General features: G+C 41.1%; 1 protein-coding gene across 1 annotated transcript in view; it reads right to left on the bottom strand.

Annotated features, from left to right (window-relative positions):
• The window catches only part of LOC124789378 (sorting nexin-25), a 170,484-nt gene that overhangs the window by 4,462 nt on the left and 148,127 nt on the right, over positions 1-17,895 (bottom strand). The gene's annotated exons all lie outside the window — the stretch shown is intronic.

The raw sequence follows: 17,895 nt of genomic DNA, 5'->3' as shown, positions 1-17,895 counted from the left end.
TGACTGACAACAATCATCTTGATAATGTATGAAGGGAGGCAGCATTAATGCAATTATTATGAAAACTGACTGCAGATTTGAAGGCAAATAACCATTATTTTATTAAAGAAAACTATATGATACTAAGTAACTCTTGGAGGAAGATAATCAAAAACCAAGAGCAGATAATCAGCAGTTCAGTCAGCAATTGAGAGTATATTCAAACACAATGTTGAATCAAAAAGTAATAGACATTCATAGTGACTTACAAGAGCTATCCATGGACTGGAAAAAAAAAAAGCTTATAAGACTGACAAAAACTGAACATTGTGAGCATACTCAGTATTGTAAACAACACAGTGAATAGACAGAAGATGAGGTGGCTGAAGTTCAGTCTCAATTAATTTCATTCATTATGCCATTCTTGATACGCAAAGGTCATGTGTCTAAAACAATTCTGATATCAAGTTCATTTCTGCTGTACAATAACATTAATGAGAGGGATCAATTTATCATGGTCAAATGTAAGTGCAATGCAGACATTGACCAAAATTTGACACAAGAGGATATTGGTTTGGTGATGCAAGAAAGCTACGATGATAACTGCTACTCCAACGTAATGATCGACACAGTTGCTACTGATGAACAATTTAAAATTTCATGTTCACAGATTCCTGATGAGGCAGATGAGATCGGTATTTGTGCAGTATTTGTGCACTGCAAATGTATGTTGGTGACAACATAGCAGGAAAATTTGGCATGGAAAATGTTATGGTATCTGCAGATATCAACACTGTATTCTCAAGTGAGTATTTACCCATGGACCAGCAGAACAACATACATAATTTACTAAGCTACAATGAGAAAGCCCAAGGATCATGATTGGAAATCAGCAACAATTGTGGAGGAGAAATTCAGGTTGAACAGTAGATCAAAAAACAGTGTGAAAAGAAGAGAAAGAGTAGGACTGTATGCTAATTGCAGAAATACTGACTTGAAAGGGAAGAGGAAGAAACTTCACGCTTACTGTTGAGTGATAACAACTCATGACGTCTTTTAAAACTAACTTGTGTAGAAATTCATTAGTATTTTCGTAAGTGAGTTGTTGCACTGTTTCAAATTATTTTTTGCATGTGATTAGTTACAACATGTTCAACAGCATGGGCAAAGGCAGTTTCACTTTTGGACTGATTCTGCCATGTGTCTTCTTTCTGTTCAGACAATGCCAATGCATAATGCTATGTCATCGCCTATGCAAAAAGGTGGCATGTGGGAGAAACTTGACATCACTTTACATGATCCAAGGAGTTTGTGTTCTTCTGCCAAGCAGTACTTCCAATCAGCATTGTGCAGAGCAAGATGCACCATATTGACCCTCTGCGAGAAACATGAAAGCAGGTTGTTTATCAACAGATAAATATGAGGCATGGCAATACCACATGCCTTCAATTACATGTGATGAATTACTTGCCGGGTAGGGTTTTTACAAAGCAGATTACTCACAAGTGAAGCGAGCATTTCAAATTAAATAACGCAAGATTAAATACATTTACATCTAGATACACAAAATGTTGAGGTATTTATGTGCAAACATACATTTACTTATGTAAAACGTGTGCCACAAATTTATCTCTGACTCTTAATAATTTTCTTCCTTCATTTCTAACCTGACTAACAGTTAACCTATATGTAATTAATTATGAAAGATAATGACTCTGGTGTGTGCTTTTCATGCATGGCATGATTGGTTTTGCTACATGACTTTGATAATAAACTGTACTTCTCTGAGGATATAATTTTCTAAATGTAATGAATTCTGTTTAAAGAAAGACGATCATGCTGATTTAAATATTATTAACTCCTTCTGTGAAAGACATTAAAAATCAAATTGCAGAAAAGAAAATTCTATGCTACATTGCAGTTAGTAGACAAAGGGTTAATTTCAGATACATCTCTTACTCATTTTGTTAATTACATCACGTAAATGACATTTCTTACAAGTTTAATAAAGCATTTGTTTTTGTGAAGAGACAGTTTACAACATTTCTACTAAAACAATCCTATTAATTAATAATTAACTTCATATTAATTACTGCAGTTCTAGATGATGAACAAATTCTGTACATAATTGTATTTTTCGTCATTTCTCAACTTACATTTCCTTCGGCATCATATTTTGGAGATTTTTTCAGAGATACCATTTTGTACATGTCTTTTGATGTCATGTTTTCATGTAGTGACATTTGTAATAAGTATATAATCAATTTGGCTGTTAATTTAGCATCATGTAATATTTGGCTGTGGCTTCTTTCCTATACGGAGCATTCAAATGAAACCCAGTCAATAGTGTAAAGTAACAGTAATGATTTTACTAACTCAGAAATGTAGTTACACACAGTACACATACTCAAAAATAGTTGCTAAAACTATTGGCACATTTATCTCCTTGCGACACTAGCCAGTCGATTCCATCCTTGACGAAGCTAGTAGGCCGCTGTCGGATCCAGGCCTGGATTTGACTTTGTTGTCCACTGCCCACGCTAATACCCAGTAACTGACAGATCTCGTCCATAGTGATTCTGCGGCTGTCGAAGACTAAAGCATTCACTTCTGCAACCATTTCTGGTGTGATGACACGATGAGCCTGCCCAGGACAAGCATCGTCTTCCAGTGACTCATGCTCATCAAGGAATCATTTGCACCATTCTGCACCTCTTGAATGACTCAGACTGTACTCACCGGACACAGTCTTCATCCGCTGATACATTTCACGGCCTCCAACTCCCTTCCGCTGCCAAAAAATTTAATCACTCCTCGTTGTTCCTGCTTACTAGCCTGCATGTTCGGTAGTGGACGATAACTTGTGAGACCACATTCTCTTCGGCGTGAAACCACACTGGTGCTATGCAACATCATATTGTGTGCACGAGTCAAGTCTCTCTACCAACAGATGGCGCCCCCATATCTGCAGTTACATGGTGACACCTTACTTGTAAGGCAAAGGTAGACGCACTGACCAGATTTCATTTGAATGTACCTCATACTTATTGGTACCCTTCCCTTTTGATTAATTCCTCCTGAAAGTTCATGTTGTCAAATTTCTGAGGTCCAGGGATGTGTGAGGATCCTGTACCCCCCATGTTAGAATATTTGCTAGTTACATCTTGTGAACTTTTTATAAGCTCCTTGATTGGTGTCACTGCAGAGTACGTGTCATATTGCTGCTGACTCAGATGGTTCAGCTATTCCAGCATTTGAGAGTAATGTTGATTGTTGCTTGACATGCGCATTTGGTTTAGCACTGTGTAGCAAGATGATTAAGAATCTGTCATCGTCATTGGGTGGCTGCGCTCATTAATGTATTCTCGGGTTAATTATTCGTGCCACGTTATGACAGTCTAAGGTTCCAGAGTGATGTTATTAATGGCATACTGTGGCATATACAGGATGAGGAGCCACGGTGGTACTTGAGAAAAAGGTGAAAAAATATTTGAAAAGGTGGTTACTTCATTAATAGATACGGCACAAATGAAGTCTTTCAGTTTTTGATAATACTCTATCCAGAAGGCCAGATAACACCAAAGAAAATTTCCCTTTTATGATCCTAGATAGGTATGGCCTTTTTTTCCCTTCATACAAATTTATTAATATATGCAGGTACATTGGTAATTAGGGTTTGGTAATTCGAAAATTGGTAATCTTAATTCACATAGAAAATCTTACATGACATTTTTACAACAAATGACATTCTGTACTTCAAAACTGGATTACTACTTCTTGATACAGGTAGCAAATAAAACTGTGCAGATGCAAGGACTCACACTGAGGGTTCCATACAAACTTAGTCATGTATAGAGACTGTTTAATCATTCTAGGAATCAAGCATATTGATGATTTTTGCCTGTTATCAACATCAATACTGACAAATCTTGACTGACTATGTTTCAGTTTCACAATGGAAATCAGATAACAAATGACAAAAGCAATCTTTTTTGTGTGTTATATAATTACAAACTAAAAATTTTGGATCTTTCCCTTTACCCGCTCTGTGAAACCAGCTTCCTAACAAATTTCATGATTCTAGGTCAATAGGAAGCACGCTATAGGTTTTGATGAGAGAGTTTTTGAGCCTCAAAATGTGTGACACAATTGGCTGTATCTTTTGATTGTACTAACTTAGAAGCTTAAAATCTTTAAATCTTCAAGCAACCATAGACCTTGATTCATGATATAAATTTGTACTTGATAAGTCTATTTGTTCCTGAGAAAAAGGGTTCTTAATAGTCACACAGACAGACAGATGGACAACAAAATGATCCTATAAGGATTCCATTTTTACAGACTGAGGCACAGAACTCTAAAATTGAAGTAACGATACTAGGTTTTCTTTTCTCAAGATTTATGTGAATGGTTCCCACCTTTCTTTCTTTCACTGTTTCTTCTACTTTCATGATTCAAGCATACCCTGGGATAATTTTGCTGCCTTTAAAATTGTTTTGAAACATTTGGATACTTTCACTTTATGGGTGATGAGTCTCTGTTTGAGAAGTACTGCTGTCAGTAACTGTCAATACCTTTGTTTTATAAAGCTGTGTCATCTTTTCAAAACTGTAGAGCCTTCCACTCGTCTAATAAGTAATCTTGCCACACATTGAATGGTATCATTTTTGCAGCCTCATGCGGTTGCAGCTTCTGCTCTTCATTCTTTTTCTGGCGTCTATAAACTCAAAAATTTTCAGTGGTACACTTGATAAGCCCATCTTTTTCATTACATGGTTACAAGCTGCAATGTAATGTTTTTCGGCGTTCTTTAGAAGCCACAACTTGTCTTCCAGTTTACTATGCTCTTTGATTACCTGTCTTCTAACAGCTAGTCATTTGAAAGGAAGTAGATTATCCAATGTAGTGTTCATTATGAAGAACTTGAAAAATACTCTCAATTTTTCTCAAAGCGGAAACATTCAAAACATGAGCCAAAAAGGTTTGAAATAAATTTTCTAAGTCTGTATGCAACATCTGAATCAAAGGTGTTCAGTTTAGAAAACACTATGTGAAGTTAGTGAATAGTTCTGCAACTGAAATAATGAAATGAAGTTCCACTTTCATTGAAGGTTTGTCTAGGGCAGTCAAATGGGATTGGAAGATTTGGACTGAAGAGTAGCAGAATTCGTTTCTATGAGTATATGCTTAAGAAAATAATACTGACTACCATCCCACTGTTACAAAATCCCATTGGCTGAAGGTCCTAAAGTAAGTCACCTTGTGGTTGTATGCCTGAAAACTTGACATGAAATGTTAGACTGAATTCCTTCAAATTCTTCCCAGCAAACTGTAAAAATAACTGTACATATTGGCCAGAAATTCGGATGCTTCTACACATAAATACCCCAAGGCTTTACACAGATATTATGCATTGTACAAATGTTGGAAGTTCCAATGTGTATAAATTATCTGCCTTGGGTCTCCTGGATATCACTATCTAAAAACCTAAACATTTTTTATTGACATTAGGTCCATCTGACCCCACCTTACAACATTATTTGTGGACAAGTCGGCTTCAGAAAATACTTCACATAATTTCTGATGTAATGTTTCACTATCTGCTTTGCTGGTAAAGAAAGTTCTTAGATGACCCACTGTTATTCAATACCTACTCTCTGGTCAAAACGTAAAGGTTGTTTGTAATTCTTTTTTATATTTAACACTGGTAGTTTCATTGAAACACAATGTTTAATATGATGAAGATGCTTCTTTTAACAAATGTTCCTACAAATACAGTGCCAGTTCATCAGTTATTGGGTATCTCATTTTCTTAGATGAAAGAAAAATGCAGGAACACTATAAGGGATCATCATTTAAAATATATATATATATATATATTAAATGATGATCCCTTATAGTGTTCCTGAACACACACACACACACACACACACACACACACACACACACACACACACATATATATATATATATATATCGTCTGATGAATTCACACAGTAATTGAAAATCAATGATTTCACTGTTCAGATCAATTCAGTAGTGATTGAACAATGGTTGGTACTTAATACCTGTACTGTTCGCACACCTACCAAACTTGAAAGTTGCATTTTATCTAAGAGTTCTAAATATAACTTCTGCAGTCCACATTTAATATCAAAGTTACACTTACATTTTGTTGAAAGTGAGTGGTTAAGCACTGCCTCAAAGTCTTTCATCTCAAAATTAATAGAGCAAGAACAATCACTACAAAATACACTGCTGGCCACCGTAAATGCAACCCCCTGAAGGAAGCATCTGAATCAAGTGAAATTTACACCATGGGTTTGCAGCGATGAGATATGCAACTGATTAGGATATCAGCGCAGACGCACATCACGCGCGCCTGTGGCGCCACCTAATAGCACCATTTAAGGCTTGGTGATTCCGACGAGTGTACGTTCGGCACGTGTGTTTACCTTGTGGTTGTTTCACAAGACGATCAGTTATGCCTCGTAGACAATAGCGAACATCATTTGATCAAGTATCCGAGTTCAACAGAGTAAGGATAGTGGCTTACCGAGATTGTGGATTATCATACAGAGAAATCGCTAGTCGTGTTGGACGAAACCAAACAACTGTAATGCGGATATGTGACCGTTGGATGCAGGAGGGTACGACGGACCGACGTGGTCGATCGCATTCACCTCGGTGCACCACTGCACGTGCTGATAGGCAAATTGTGCACATGGCAGTGACGGATCGCTCAGTGACATCCCGAACCATAGCACAGCACATTGCGTCTGTAACACATCATCCACTGTCTGCGCGTACCATTCGACGCCGTTTACAGCAGAGTGGTCTGTCCGCAAGACGTCCATTGCTTCGTCTACCATTGACGCAGAACCACAGACGTCTCCGTCGCCAATGGTGTGATGCCAGACGGATGTGGACGGCAGAATGGAATGACGTTGTCTTTACTGACGAGGCACGCTTCTGTGTGCAGCACCACGATGGTCGGATTCGAGTGTGGAGACACCGTGGAGAGAAGATGCTGGACAGCTGCATTATGCACCGCCACACTGGTCTTGCACCGGGTATTATGGTATGGGGCGGTATTGGATATTACTCTCGCATGCCTCTAGTACGCATTGCCCGTACTTTAAATAGCCGGCGCTACATATCCGAGGTGCTGGAGCCAGTTGTCCTTCCTTACCTTCAGGGCTCGGCCACAGCCATATTTCAACAGGATAATGCGCGACCACACGTGGCACGCATTGTCCAAAGGTTCTTCGTCAATAACCAGATTGAATTGCTTCCCTGGCCGGCTCGCTCTCCGGATCTTTCGCCGATAGAAAACATGTGGTCCATGGTTGCTCAACGAGTGACCCAGATTACATCCCCAGCTGCCACACCAGATGATCTTTGGCAACGTGTGGAAGCTGCTTGGGCTGCTGTACCCCAGGAACACATCCAACATCTCTTTGACTCAATGCCGAGACGTGTGGCAGCGGTGATCTCCAACAATGGCGGCTACTCTGGCTACTGATTCTGGCAGGAACCACATGTCACAGACGTCTGTAAACGTAATCAATTGATACTTGGTCAACATGTTATCTACAAAATAAATTTTGTTGTGCTACCTCTTGTCTTTCTTGGTGTTGCATTTACGGTGGCCATCAGTGTAGTTCACTTTCACTAACTTTTCCCCCCTTATGTAGATACTTTAATTGTCAAACTGTCTTTTTCAAGCCTGTCACAGCAGAATTTGCATCTCAAAACGTTTATTTTCAAAAATGAACAGATTATAACAGAAACAGTTTTGTTATAAGGCAAAGAGGAGTAAGGCAGCAGATATTGATATGACACCAGCCCTATTGCCTTGTATGGTACATCGGTAATTTTAATTATGGGTCAATGCGTAGAGGTATGATTAAATTTCAGTGAACAGCATTACATAACTGATCATCACTTCCATATAACTTAAATGATTTAATCAGTGCACGCTCGCAAAGTTCTCATGAGGCACAAATGTTACCTGTTCCATATTTGACATTTGGTGTGACATTTTGGGGCGACGATATGAACTGCAAGCTATCACACCATCCAGCATGCCTGACTGCAGTGTCACTTTGGTGTTAGCTATGGCTACTTGCCAAATGCCCGACTTCAGCATCAATACATGTGGTATGTACAACTGCAACAAAGTCTGGCAGGAGCTATAACCACTCCAGTGCCAGCTCAGCACAAACTACATTCCACGAAGCACCTTCAGCCATTTAATTGGTAAGAAGCACTCTCTGCCCCACAGCATTTGTACAAAGCACCCTCTACCACACATGGGTACGAAGCACCCTCTGCCACATAACACTGGTATGAGCACCCACTGCCACACATCAATAATACGTATGGATGTTCAGCTAGTACTCAGTGACAGATAGCAGTGGCTTCATTTTCACAGTGATGGGGACTTTCATTCATAATAGTTGAGCCAATTTAATAAACATTAATTATATACACAAACCTTCCTTGTCAATCTGGCTAACTATTTGTGGAAACCTTACAGAAATCCCTAGTGTAGTTCCTGAGATTAGCCTCAACATACAGACTAAAACAGCAATAAGGAGCTTTAAAATATAAACATATATTAGTGTGTGTGTGTGTGTGTGTGTGTGTGTGTGAAAATTATTTCTCAGATACGACTGGTATAAACATAGGAAAGATATTTACCACAATCTGGTCACTGTCCAAAGAAATTATGGGCACGTTGTGATTTCCCTAACACTCAAAACTTGAAGAATTTCTGAGCATGGCTTTCCTGATTTTTACTTCACGATGCATTATTTCTGAGCAGTGATGGCTTGAAGTCCACTGTTCACTCTTTTAGTACTTTGGAGAGCTGCTAAATGGATGTTCCTCCTTCCACAAAGTGCAACATATTTGAAAAACATAGCAGAGGTGTGATCAGTTCCTGCACATTGGTGGCTGTTGTCTGCTTCCATAGCTGTCTTGATCACAAAAGTTGGTCATAAAATGAGGGAGAGTTTGACTGATGAAGAAATCCTGAGGGTGCTTGATGAATCTGGTTCCAACATTGACAATAATGGTTTTAAAATCGATGACAGTCTTTCTGAAACAGACAGTCCCTCCATCTAATAAGCAGGACCCACACAGAGAAGTCAAAAAAGTTTGTATCTGGGGGGACTGCAGCAGTCACTGTGGCCATACAGGAATGTGCTGAAATGCAAAATATTAAACACATTGATGTAAGGTAAAATTATATACTTTTAATAGAGGGAAACATTCTATGTGGGAAAAATATATCTAAAAAGAAAGATGATGTGACTTACTGAACGAAAGTGCTGGCAGGTCGATAGACACACAAACAAACACAAACATACACACGAAATTCAAGCTTTCGCAACAAACGGTTGCTTCATCAGGAAAGAGGGAAGGAGAGGGAAAGACAAAAGGATGTGGGTTTTAAGGGAGAGGGTAAGGAGTCATTCCAATCCCGGGAGTGGAAAGACTTACCTTAGGGGGAAAAAAGGACAGGTATACGCGCGCGCCCGCGCGCGCACACACACACACACACACACACACACACACACACACACACACACACACACATCCATCCGCACATACACAGACACAAGCAGCCATTTGTAAAGGCAAGGAGTTTGGGCAGAGATGGCAGTCGAGGCGGAAGTACGGAGGCAAAGATGTTGTTGAAAGACAGGTGAGGTATGAGCGGTGGCAAATTGAAATTAGCGGAGATTGAGGCCTGGCGGATAACGAGAAGAGAGGATATACTGAAGGGCAAGTTCCCAACTCCGGAGTTCTGACAGGTTGGTGTTAGTGGGAAGTATCCAGATAACCCGGACGGTGTAACACTGTGCCAAGATGTGCTGGCCGTGCACCAAGGCATGTTTAGCCACAGGGTGATCCTCATTACCAACGAACACTGTCTGCCTGTGTCCATTCATGCAAATGGACAGTTTGTTCCTGGTCACTCCCACATAGAAAGCTTCACAGTGTAGGCAGGTCAGTTGGTAAATCACGTGGGTGCTTTCACACGTGGCTCTGCCTTTGATCGTGTACACCTTCTGGGTTACAGGACTGGAGTAGGTGATGGTGGAAGGATGCATGGGACAGGTTTTACACCGGGGGCGGTTACAAGGGTAGGAGCCAGAGGGTAGGGAAGGTGGTTTGGGGATTTCATAGGGATGAACTAAGAGGTCACGAAGGTTAGGTGGACGGCGGAAAGACACTCTTGGTGGAGTGGGGAGGATTTCATGAAGGATGGATCTCATTTCAGGGCAGGATTTGAGGAAGTCGTATCCCTGCTGGAGAGCCACATTCAGAGTCTGATCCAGTCACGGAAAGTATCCTGTCGCAAGTGGGGCACTTTTGGGGTTCTTCCGTGGGTGGTTCTGGGTTTGAGGAGATGAGGAAGTGGCTCTGGTTATTTGCTTCTGTACCAGGTCGGGAGGGTAGTTGCGGGATGCGAAAGCTGTTTTCAGGTTGTTGGTGTAATGGTTCAGGGATTCCAGACTGGAGCAGATTCGTTTGCCACGAAGACCTAGGCTGTAGGGCAAGGACCATTTGATGTGGAATGGGTGGCAGCTGTCATAATGGAGGTACTGTTGCTTGTTGGTGGGTTTGATGTGGACAGACGTGTGAAGCTGGCCATTGGACAGGTGGAGGTCGATGTCAAGGAAAGTGGCATGGGATTTGGAGTAGGACCAGGTGAGTCTGATGGAACCAAAGGAGTTGAGGTTGGAGAGGAAATTATGGAGTTCTTCTTCACTGTGGGTCCAGATCATGAAGATGTCATCAATAAATCTGTACCAAACTTTGGGTTGGCAGGCCTGGGTAACCAAGAAGGCTTCCTCTAAGCGACCCATGAATAGGTTGGTGTACGAGGGGGCCATCCTGGTACCCATGGCTGTTCCCTTTAATTGTTGGTATGTCTGGCCTTCGAAAGTGAAGAAGTTGTGGGTCAGGATGAAGCTGGCTAAGGTAATGAGGAAAGAGGTTTTTGGTAGGGTGGCAGGTGATCGGCGTGAAAGGAAGTGCTCCATCGCAGCGAGGCCCTGGACGTGCGGAATATTTGTGTATAAGGAAGTGGCATCAATGGTTACAAGGATGGTTTCCAGGTGTAACAGACTGGGTAGGGATTCCAGGCATTCGAGAAAGTGGTTGGTGTCTTTGATGAAGGATAGGAGACTGCATGTAATGGGTTGAAGGTGTTGATCTACATAGGTAGAGATACGTTCTGTGGGGGCTTGGTAGCCAGCTACAATGGGACAGCCGGGATGGTTGGGTTTGTGAATTTTAGGAAGAAGAAAGCACCCACGTGATTTACCAACTGACCTGCCTACACTGTGAAGCTTTCTATGCGGGAATGACCAGCAACAAACTCTCCATTCGCATGAATGGACACAGGCAGACAGTGTTTGTTGGTAATGAGGATCACCCTGTGGCTAAACATGCCTTGGTGCACGGCCAGCACATATTGGCACAGTGTTACACCATCCGGGTTATCTGGATTCTTCTCACTAACACCAACCTGCCAGAACTCCGGAGATGGGAACTTGCCCTTCAGTATATCCTCTCTTCTCGTTATCCGCCAGGCCTCAATCTCCGCTAATTTCAATTTGCCGCCGCTCATACCTCACCTGCCTTTCAACAACATCTTTGCCTCTGTACTTCCGCCTCGACTGACATCTCTGCCCAAACTCCTTGCCTTTACAAATGGCTGCTTGTGTCTGTGTGTGTGTGTGTGTGTGTGTGTGTGTGTGTGTGTGTGTGTGTGTGCGCGCGCGCGCGCGTGCGCGAGTGTATACCTGTCCTTTTTTCCCCCTAAGGTAAGTCTTTCCGCTCCCGGGATTGGAATGACTCCTTACCCTCTCCCTTAAAACCCACATCCTTTCGTCTTTCCCTCTCCTTCCCTCTTTCCTGATGAAGCAACCATTTGTTGCGAAAGCTTGAATTTTGTGTGTGTGTGTGTGTGTGTGTGTGTGTGTGTGTGTGTGTGTGTGTGTGTGTGCGTGTCTATATATACAAGGCTGGGCGATTGTACAATATTAAGCTCATGAGACAAAATATTAGTCATCCCATTAAAGGAGCACACTGTTCGCTATGGAGCTCTTTAGATGGTGCAGAACGAGTGCCAAGTGGTCATGTGACTCTTCACCACTGACATCATCATGGGCAGTTGAACTGGTATGCATGTGGCAATCAGTTGTGAGGAATCAGTGCAACTGGTCAATGTTGAAACGTTCAAGGCAGTACCTTCAATGAAGTTGCCTAACTTATTAGTGTATCAATATGGCATGTCCAACATGTCCACAAAGAATGATGTGTCTCTTGTAGCCATTTAACACAGTGTAAGAACACTGGTCATAAAAGGACCCTAAACAACAGGGACCAGAGACAAGTATCACATTCTGTCAATGACAATCATCTTCAAAATGAAACTGAGATCATTGCTGTCATTGAATGCAGCTCCATATCAACAAGTTCCCAAGTGAACATTGCATAGGGAACTTCATGCAATAGAGATCGGGGGTTGGATTCCATTGGGAACCATGAGCTCAACAACTGGGGTCATGTACCTCATAAAAGGCCTTTCCAAACAAAAACTGCGGAATGCAGCTCAAGAAATGGAAAATAGATTTTGATATCCCTGGGATGATTGGGATCCACTGGACAGAACATCATTCTGATACATGAAACTATTTCTAGTACTCTAGGTACCCTACTTCATACACTTTAAGGCTGATTTGGATACTGGTAATGTATTTTGACAAATTGTTAGGAGAAATTGCCAGAAGTTCAATAAAATTAAATGTGCCATGTATATCAGATGAAACAAAAGGAAGCACATGGAGAATGATAGCAACAAGAATGCTGTTCTGCATCACCCACTTCTTATGCAGGTATTCAGCAGAAACAGATAAACATTACGGGAAAATGGGGTAAACACTGATCTATCAATCAAATTATCCAATTGAACATACATTACATTTAACTAAAGATGATGTCATCTTCAGATTCCCTTGCAGGATTCTTGTTGGATAAATTATTTGTTAATATAAGCTTTGTGGATCACTATCATCACTAAAGGCAACCTGTAAAAGTTAGCTACTGCATAAAATAGCCTCACAGATACAGCATGACACAGAATAACGGGAATGTTTGAAATGAGTAGTGGCAGTCATGGGCAGGTGGCAGCACTGTGGGTATGTGACAGTTAACTAGTAAACAGTCCGCCATTTCAGTAATAATGGATCAGTGGAATGCACAACAGCATGCATTAGCCATAAAAATGTTTTATAAAAACAATGATAATTTGGTAGCGGCGCAGAGGGAGTTTCAATGTTTTTATAATTTAGGACATCATGATGCCAGTCCATCGAAAAATGTGATAAAATGTTGGATTAATAACTTTGAAGAGACTGGATCTGCCCTCACGAAAAAACCAACAGGACAACCAAGAAGTGTGCGTTCTCCAGCGAACATTGATGTTGTATGCAAGTTTGTCTCATGGAGCCCATGGTACTCAATTCATAAGCAAGCAGCAGTGGTTGGAATGTCCCGAGAGAGTGTTCACAGAATTCTTCATCTTGATGTAAAATTTCATCCTTACAAACTACAGATGGTGCAAAAACTGAAGGACAATGATTATCGGTTACAATTACAATTCTGTCAACAAATGACAACAAAAATAAACAATGACAATGAATTTCTAAACAAGTTGTGGATATCAGATGAGGCACATTTTCAACTCACAGGTTATGCGAATAAACATAACTACCATTACTGGGTCAACACTAATCCTAATGACGTTCATGAACGGCCTATATACGCTAGTAAACTGACAATATGGTATGGTGTTTCATCACATGGGATTATCAGACCGTATTTTTTTGCAAATGAACAGGGATGCACAATAACTGTCAATGCGGATCGTTGTGAGTAGATGTTATGAAGTTTCGTTACACCTGCATTGAACAACTTTCCAAACGTCCAAGAAGCCTGGTTTCAGCAGGATGGAGCGACATCACAAACTGCACAGCGGTCAGTGGTGCATGTGCAAGAACTGTTTGGCAAGCATGTGATCTCATGATTTGGCAACATTCCCTGGCACTCTAGATCGCCAGATTTATCTGTTTGTGATTTTTTCTTATGGGGCTACCTCAAGAGCAAAGTCTACATGACACGACCAAGAACCCTGGATGAGTTAAAACAGAGAATTCGAGATGCAATGCACAGTATCCCAGCTGAGAGGTTGCAGTGGTCAATGAGGAATCTCAACAGCAGATTTCAGGAATGTATGAGTACAGGAGGATGCCATCCAAAGGATGTAATATTTAGAAATTGATAAATGCCATAAATGTTTCGTAAATGGCAAAGTTGTAAGGTTTCAATTACTATGAATGCAATTTATTTCCTTTGTCACTTCTAGTTTTATTGTATTGTGGAAATGTTCCCATTTTCCTGTGTCACCCTGTATATGCAGAATATTGTCTGGTAAGACAAAGAACCTTGTTCATGCTACTAATTTTACCAGACATAACAACTATGTACTCAGCACAGTGTAGATCAGGACACTGGTAATACAAGAATAGTGGCAAAGAAAACACAGTAATCCTGTATGATACACTGGTAGTATGGTAACCCTTTAAGGATATAGAGTTATTTTATAATTTTGGAATGGATAGGTAGAATGCTTGACATTTTAAACAACTGAGTAATTGTGTTAAGTGACACACAGGACTTGTTGAAATGAGTTACTTATATATTTAATACTTTTCTATGTTTGGTTTGTGCATTCTTTAATGTTTGAGATGCTCCAGGGACATTGTGTGGTGACACAAGATTGCCATATGATGTGCTTACATCACCACAAACATATGCCTCTGAGTCTATAATGCCGAGTGCTATGCTATGGAGTTCCTCCTGTGAGAATTTTTGTGGTATTGGGCTTCCAAGAATTAAGAGCTACTGTGAGATCATGTCAAACACAGAAGAAGTGGATGTTGTTACTCAGACTTTGAATAGCACGTACGTAATCAAACAATTTAAAAAGCTTTACTAAATCTGGATATCCGATTCATAAATTCATTGTTTTTGTGAAGTGTACTCCTCTGTACTTATTCCACTAGTAATTGATTAGTTCAAGAGAAGGTTGACTTCAGGACAAGATTCCAATTGGCAAATTTCAATCCCACCAACAAGAAAGTCAACAAGAACCCTCGGAACCCCCACTGGGCTACCACCTAGACGTTGTAAACCAGCCAATGTCTCCCAGTACCACCTGTGACACTCCATACATGTATACAATCACCATCTGACTATCATCCCCAGTCTGCTCTAGCTCATCATGCTATTTACTATGCTTGATAGAACTGTACTGTACCTCTGTTTCCAGGTGGCTTACACCATACATTGTATCCATTGTGAACTACTGTCCTGTGAGCTCATTAAATACTCTTGTTCTGGAGGATTTGTCTAGAGTTTTTTACATCGTGAATTACAACATAAATGGTGAGATTTGTGGGCATTTTCCATGTCCGTTACGTAATCATGGAGACTGCACAATAGGCTATCACTCCGGGTATACCAATGGAAGTCATGCTACAGTAATTTCTACAATAGCATTTAGAGGGACAGAAATGTCAGGAAGATTTGTTGTCTACATTACTCTCCCAGCGGTCAACTACAAATCCAATACCTTTTCTGCCTTACAACAAGACAGCAGAAGAGTGGGAAGCATACGAGAAAATGAGTCTGGCAGCACTTTCCCGCATTCCAGATAACGGATCCAGCTATTGTGAAATAACTTTTCCCGTCATGTATCTCACCCAGTATATACCAGCTTTTGCAAAAACTGACCCTTCTCAGAGAACCAGTGAATCTGACCTTTGATGAAATGCATGTTCTGTTAAACAGATACTTTCAACAACATTGCCATGTTACTGCAACCCATCTGGAATTTTGTAAGTGCCCTAAACAGCCTGATCAGTCATACTGCACATGAGTGTCTGAACCTCAGGGACTTAGTAGGAAATGTCATTTTGTAACTCCAGTAAACAAATAATCATATGCGGAGGAGATGATTACAGATGCAACCATACAGACAGTTCCAGATAAGGAGGTCGAAGTTTCGCAACCCGCAGGCCATTTATTAAAATTCTGGAGTGAGGTGACAGCCATCATGTCAGACCCAGGAGAGAAATTCAACTTTGCCTACACAGCAAATGTGGTAACAGCAGAGTGCAAACACTGCCAAACTACGGCTCCGTCTCATAACCAAGGAAAGAAGCTTTAGCCCCCTGACTGAACTTCTTTCCATTGTGGCCAGATTGTTTACGAACACGTCAGAGACTACTGCCCCAACAGGTAGGTACACTGTGAAGCATCCCAGAAGGAAGGGCAACTCGTGCCTCCCTGCCACCCTCTGGACAAAAAATACGCACCTTGACAGGAACTAATGGACATTAATGTGAATCTGTTGAACTGTCACAGCATCGTGGTGTCACCTAATAAACTGTTTGCTCACTTTGTGCAACAAACAAGTTGACACTGGTGCTTCAGCATTCCTGTTAAACACTCAAACATGACTCCAGCTGGGCGCCCACCTCTTGAATCCACAGCTTGTCGCTTAGTGCCATATAATAAACAGCACATTCCACTCAAAGTATAGCTCACAACCACGGCGATGTACAAAAATGCCGTATGACGCCTCACCATGCTTTTGGTTCACAGCATGGATGCAGAGAATCTATTTGGTCTTGCTGCTTTTTCAGCTTTTGGATATGTAATCAATGACTTGGTTCACCTGGTCTTGGAATAAATACAGTTTTGGGACTTGGAAACCGTCAATAAGGAGTACCCTGACATTTTCTCTGGGGATCAGGGAAAAGTGAAGACCTTAATAGCACACACTGCATTAAAGATATCGGCATCCCCTTGCTTCTTCCATGCAAAATCCATGTCCCTTGCCCTGTGAAATGCTGCCATGTATGAGCTAGATAAACTGACAGCCTTGGACATCACTGAACTCGCGTCTGCAAGCAAGCAATGGATTACACCTTTGGTTACTGTGGAAACTAAGACTAAGGTTATGGTCAGTTCCCATTCAATTCCCATCCTGACACCAGATGAGCTTTTCTCTGCGCTCACAGAAGGCAGGTATTTTTCTACAGTTGATCTCTGTCAAGCTTGCTTACAACTACTGCAGGATGAGGGATTGCAGAAAGTCCTAGTAGTCAACATGCTGCAAGGATTATTTCATTTCAGGCATTTAGTTTTCACAGTGGCCAGTGCCACAATAGTCTTTCAACAGTTCCTCGGGAAACTGCTGCAGGATTTTCCGGGTTGCATAAATTACCTAGATGACATTGTGGTGATGGGGGTCACAATGGAAGAAAAGTTAGGAAACTTGCTGCAGCTGTTCCAGGCCCTCAAATAAAATCTTGTAAAATCTCTCTTTTTTCAGTTGTCAGTAGAATAACTAGGACATATCATTTCTTGTGAAGGTATTAAGGCCACACAAAAACTGGCTGAAGCCATCATCACACTTCCTCACCCCACAAATTTAAAGGAGCTCCAGTCCTTCTTGGGAAAAGTGACTTCATTACGGAAAATTTATCCTGGGCACAACATTGATTGCACATTTGCACAACAGCCTGCGGAAGAAGAACATACCTTTTGTGTGGCTGAGTCAAGTCAACAGGCATTCAAGGCACTGAAGCAGGCCCTCCTACCGGCATTGTGCCTTGTCAATTTCACATGAGCAAATAGCTAGTGGTGGCAGTGAATGCCTCTGAACAGGGTCTGGGGGCCACCCTAGCACATAGAGACATGCATTTGCATCAGGAACAGTCAATGCCATACAGAACAGGTATTTGCGAATAAAATAAAAAAAAA

The sequence above is a fragment of the Schistocerca piceifrons genome, chromosome 3 (genome assembly GCF_021461385.2).
Source record: "Schistocerca piceifrons isolate TAMUIC-IGC-003096 chromosome 3, iqSchPice1.1, whole genome shotgun sequence".
Classification (NCBI taxonomy): domain Eukaryota; kingdom Metazoa; phylum Arthropoda; class Insecta; order Orthoptera; family Acrididae; genus Schistocerca; species Schistocerca piceifrons.
Note: the sequence above shows the minus strand (reverse complement) of the source record. Positions and strands in the feature narration are given on the sequence as shown.